This window comes from Triticum aestivum, chromosome 1A (genome assembly GCF_018294505.1).
Source record: "Triticum aestivum cultivar Chinese Spring chromosome 1A, IWGSC CS RefSeq v2.1, whole genome shotgun sequence".
Lineage (NCBI taxonomy): Eukaryota > Viridiplantae > Streptophyta > Magnoliopsida > Poales > Poaceae > Triticum > Triticum aestivum.
Genome location: NC_057794.1, coordinates 474,209,002 through 474,215,221, shown reverse-complemented (window position 1 = coordinate 474,215,221; position 6,220 = coordinate 474,209,002).

Here is a 6,220-nt window from a genome sequence, read left to right as displayed (position 1 = left end):
TTGTTAATCACCTTCTATATTGCTCGTGGAAGATGGCATCTCGCGGTCGTGCGTACAACCTGTATGTAGCCTTGTCCGTTTCCGTTATCATTAGTCCAACAGCGCCGCCAGAGTAAACAAATGAAGCAATCTGGCCCTGGAGGGAATACTAAAGAAAACTGCCGGATCTATGAAAGATTCCCTAAAGAAAGATAATTAAACAGAGAATGTTTTTTATACTTATCAGACTGAGCTCATTACTCTGTATAGATAGCACTTACGTGTCGAGCAACCGGCCACTTTACCTCCGAAGGACTTGTAAATTGTAATCATAGTTTAAAAAACCAAACCGGCGAGGCTGGCCGTTCAGGCTTTTACCGGTCGGACCACCGGTTTGATTCGCTCTTTTAAGCAATAAAAAATACATATTTTTTTATCAATATATACACCAAACAATAGATAAAAAAAATGTGTAATCGAAGGTGACCGTCGAGAGTCTTGGTCATCCTACTCGGCTGCTCCTGGTCTGGAGTCTAGAATGAAGGGAGGCAACCGGAGGGAAGCCTGGTCGATTTAACTGGAGCGCAGGGAGATCAAAATTGTACGGACCAGTTTAACCAGGTGGCGGCAGCCCCTCTCCCCAACGGGAATAGAGGTGCTGCGGATGGCGGGGCGCGGGAGTGGCGGCGTGGGTTGGTGGCCTGGTGCTGCCTCGCGGAGCGGCGAGGGGGAAGAGGCGTCGCCACGCCATGGTGCCAAACAAGGGTTGCGCCGGAGGGGGCGCCGACGCCCGATAGGGTTTGTCCATATATAAAATCGAGAGAAATGTTCGGAAAATGGCTGGACCCCTACTAAAAGAGGGGGTTTCTTCCTTTTCTGATTCTATCCCCAGCTTGTTGCATGAAAACGAGTTGATTGAGGGGATTTTTTGGAAACTACATCGAACGGACCGGTTTTCTATGAACCGCCCGGTTCATTGGTTTTTCAAAAAACCGGCTGGTTCAACCAGTTTGATTGCTCGAGTGGTCTGCTGCACTTTAAAAAACACAAGGATAACTAGTTTTGGTTATTTTTAGTCCGATCGTCATTTCGGTCCGCTTTTTAAAACTATACTTGTAATTAACCATAAGTTATGCATAGGTCTTCTCTTTGTCGTGCATGGGTGAGTTTCTTCACCAATCATTAGAGCATCTCTAGCAGAGCCCTCAAACCCCCAAACCCTTATAAATAACTGCTTTTTTACAGTTTGCGAGTAAAAACTCGCGTAGACTAGAACCCCTTCACTCTCAAACCCTCAAATTTTTTTAAGGGTCCAATTCTCAATCCCTCTCCCAACCTTGAAAAATAAGGGTTGGGAAGCAAAACCTGTTGGGGAACATAGCAGAATTTTAAAATTTTCTACGCATCACCAAGATCAATCTATTGAGTCATCTAGCAACGAGGGAGAGAGGAGTGCATCTACATACCCTTGTAGATCGCGCGCGGAAGCGTTCAAGAGAACGGAGTTGATGGAGTCGTACTCGTCGTGATCCAAATCACCGATGACCTAGCGCCGAACGGACGGCACCTCCGCGTTCAACACACGTACGGTTGGGAAGATGTCTCCTCCAACTTGATCCAGCAAGGGGAAAGGAGAGGTTGATGAAGATCTAGCAGCACGACGGCGTGGTGGTGGAAGCAACGGTGATCTCGGCAGGGCTTCGCCAAGCTCATGAAGAGGGAGAGGTGTCACGGGAGGGAGAGGGAGACGCCAGGGGTTAGGGTGCGGCTGCCCTCCCTCCCCCCTACTATTTATAGGACCCCTAGGGGGGCGGCCCTAGGAGATGCCATCTCCAAGGGGGAGCGGCGGCCAAGGGGGTGGAGTGCCCCCCAAGCCAAGTGGGGCGTCCCCACCCCTAGGGTTTCCAACCCTAGGCGCAGGGGAGGCCCATGGGGGGGGCGCACCAGCCCATCTGGGGCTGGTTCCCCTCCCATTTCAGCCCATGGGGCCCTCCGGGATAGGTGGCCCCACCCGGTGGACCCCCGGGACCCTTCCGGTGGTCCCGGTACAATACCGATTACCCCGAAAACCTTCTCGATGGCCGAAACTTGACTTCCTATATATAAATCTTCACCTCCGGACCATTCCGGAACTCCTCGTGACGTCCGGGATCTCATCCGGGACTCCGAACAACTTTCGGGTTACCGTATACTAATATCTCAACAACCCTAGCGTCACGGAACCTTAAGTGTGTAGACCCTACGGGTTCGGGAGACACGCAGACATGACCGAGACGACTCTCCGATCAATAACCAACAACGGGATCTGGATACCCATGTTGGCTCCCACATGCTCCTCGATGATCTCATCGGATGAACCACGATGTCGAGGATTCAATCAATCCCGTATACAATTCCCTTTGTCAATCGGTACGTTACTTTCCCGAGACTCGATCGTCGGTATCCCAATACCTCGTTCAATCTCGTTACCGGCAAGTCACTTTACTCGTACCGTAATGCATGATCCCGTGATCAACCACTTGGTCACATTGAGCTCATTATGATGATGCATTACCGAGTGGGCCTAGAGATACCTCTCCGTCATACGGAGTGACAAATCCCAGTCTCGATTCGTGCCAACCCAACAGACACTTTCGGAGATACCTGTAATGTACCTTTATAGTCACCCAGTTACGTTGTGACGTTTGGCACACCCAAAGCACTCCTACGGTATCCGGGAGTTGCACAATCTCATGGTCTAAGGAAATGATACTTGACACTCGGAAAAGCTATAGCAAACGAACTACACGATCTTTGAGCTATGCTTAGGATTGGGTCGTGTCCATCACATCATTCTCCTAATGATGTGATCCCGTTATCAATGACATCCAATGTCCATAGTCAGGAAACCATGACTATCTTTTGATCAACGAGCTAGTCAACTATAGGCTCACTAGGGACGTGTTGTGGTCTATGTATTCGCACATGTATTATGATTTCCGGATAACACAATTATAGCATGAACAATAGACAATTATCATGAACGAAGAAATATAATAATAACCATTTTATTATTGCCTCTAGGGCATATTTCCAATAGTCTCCCACTTGCACTAGAGTCAATAGTCTAGTTACATTGTGATGAATCGAACACCCATGCAGTTCTGGTGTTGATCATGTTTTGCTCTAGGGAGAGGTTTAGTCAACGGATCTGCCGCATTCAGGTCTGTATGTACTTTACAAATATCTATGTCTCCATTTTGAACACTTTCACGAATGGAGTTGAAGCGACGCTTGATATGCCTGGTCTTCCTGTGAAACCTGGGCTCCTTGGCCAGGGCAATAGCTCCAGTGTTGTCACAGAAGAGAGTCATCGGGCCCGACGCATTAGGTATGACTCCTAGGTCGGTAATGAACTCCTTCACCCAGATTGCCTCTTGTGTTGCCTCCGAGGCTGCCATGTACTCCGCTTCACATGTAGATCCCGCCACAACGCTTTGCTTGCAACTGCACCAGCTTACTGCCCCACCATTCAAAATATACACGTATCCGGTTTGTGACTTAGAGTCATCCAGATCTATGTCGAAGCTAGCATCGACGTAACCCTTTACGACGAGCTCTTTGTCACCTCCATAAACGAGAAACATATCCTTAGTCCTCTTCAGGTACTTTAGGATATTCTTGACCACTGTCCAATGTTCCATGCCGAGATTACTTTGGTACCTTCCTACCAAACTTACGGCAAGGTTTACATCAGGTATGATACACAGCATAGTATACATGATAGACCCTATGGCCGAGGCATCGGGGACAACACTCATCTTTTCTCTATCTTCTGTCGTGGTCGGGCATTGAGCCGTGCTCAATCTCGTACCTTGCAATACAGGCAAGAACCCCTTCTTTGACTGATCCATTTTGAACTTCTTCAATATCTTGTCAAGGTACGTACTCTATGAAAGACCAATGAGGCGTCTCGATCTATCTCTATAGATCTTGATGCCTAATATATAAGCAGCTTCTCCAAGATCCTTCATTGAAAAACACTTGTTCAAGTAGGCCTTTATGCTTTCCAAGAATTCTATATCATTTCCCATCAACAGTATGTCATCCACATACAATATGAGAAATGCTACAGAGCTCCCACTCACTTTCTTGTAAATACAGGCTTCTCCATAAGTCTGCGTAAACCCAAACGCTTTGATCATCTCATCAAAACGAATGTTCCAACTCCGAGATGCTTGCACCAGCCCATAAATCGAGCGTTGGAGCTTGCACACCTTGTCAGCATTCTTAGGATCGACAAAACCTTCCGGCTGCATCATATACAATTCTTCCTTAAGGAAACCATTAAGGAATGCCGTTTTGACATCCATTTGCCATATCTCATAATCATAGAATGCGGCAATTGCTAACATGATTCGGACGGACTTCAGCTTCGCTACGGGTAAGGAAGTCTCATCGTAGTCAACCCCTTGAACTTGTCGATAACCCTTAGCGACAAACCGAGCTTTATAGATGGTCACATTTGTTGGGGATCGTAGCAGAAATTTAAAATTTTCTACGCATCACCAAGATCAATCTATGGAGTAATCTAGCAACGAGGGGAAGGGGAGTGCATCTACATACCCTTGTAGATCGCTAAGCGGAAGCGTTGCAAGAACGCGGATGAAGGAGTCGTACTCGCAGCGATTCAGATCGCGGTTGATTCCGATCTAAGCGCCAAACAACGGCGCCTCCGCGTTCAACACACGTGCAGCCCGGTGACGTCTCCTACGCCTTGATCCAACAAGGGGAGAAGGAGAGGTTGGGGAAGACTCCGTCCAGCAGCAGCACGACAGCGTGGTGATGGTGGAGGAGCGCGGGACTCCAGCAGGGCTTCGCCAAGCACTACGAGAGACGAGGAGGGAGAGGGGTAGGGTTGCGCCAACAGGGATATCGAATCATGTGTTGGGCTGCCCCTTTGCCTCCACTATATATAGGGGGCGAGGGAGGGCTGCGCCCCCACCTAGGGTTCCCACCCCAAGGGGTGCGGCAACCCTAGATCCCATCTAGGGTGGCGGCCACAAGGGGGAGAGGGGGAGGCGCACCTAGGGTGGGCCTTAGGGCCCATCTGCCCTAGGGGTTGCCCTCTTCCCCTCTTGGAGGCGCCTTGGGCCTTGGTGGGAGGCGCCCCAGCCCACCTAGGGGCTGGTCCCTTCCCACTATTGGCCCATGTATGCCTCCGGGGCCCGTGGCCCCTCCCGGTGGACCCCCGGACCCCTCCGGTGGTCCCGGTACACTATCGGTGATGCCCGGAACACTTTCGGTGGCCAAAACCATACTTCCTATATATCAATATTTACCTCCGGACCATTCCGGAACTCCTCGTGACGTCCGGGATCTCATCCGAGACTCCGAACAACATTTAGTAACCGCGTACATACTTTCCTTATAACCCTAGCGTCATCGAACTTTAAGTGTGTAGACCCTACGGGTTCGGGAGTCATGCAGACATGGCCGCGACAACTCTCCGGTCAATAACCAACAGCGGGATCTGGATACCCATGTTGGTTCCCACATGCTCCACGATGATCTCATCGGATGAACCACGATGTCAAGGATTCAATCAATCTCGTATACAATTCCCTTTGTCTATCGGTACGATACTTGCCCGAGATTCGATCGTCGGTATCCCGATACCTTGTTCAATCTCGTTACCGGCAAGTCTCTTTACTCGTTCCGTAACACATCTTCCCGTGATCAACTCCTTGGTCACATTGTGCACATTATGATGATGTCCTACCGAGTGGGCCCAGAGATACCTCTCCGTTTACACGGAGTGACAAATCCCAGTCTCGATTCGTGCCAACCCAACAGACACTTTCGAAGATACCCGTAGTGTACCTTTATAGCGACCCAGTTACGTTGTGACGTTTGGCACACCCAAAGCACTCCTACGGTATCCAGGAGTTGCACAATCTCATGGTCTAAGGAAATGATACTTGACATTAGAAAAGCTTTAGCATACGAACTACACGATCTTTGTGCTAGGCTTAGGATTGGGTCTTGTCCATCACATCATTCTCCTAATGATGTGATCCCGTTATCAACGACATCCAATGTCCATGGCCAGGAAACCGTAACCATCCATTGATCAACGAGCTAGTCAACTAGAGGCTTACTAGGGACATGGTGTTGTCTATGTATCCACACATGTATCTGAGTTTCCTATCAATACAATTCTAGCATGGATAATAAACGATTATCATGAACAAGGAAATAT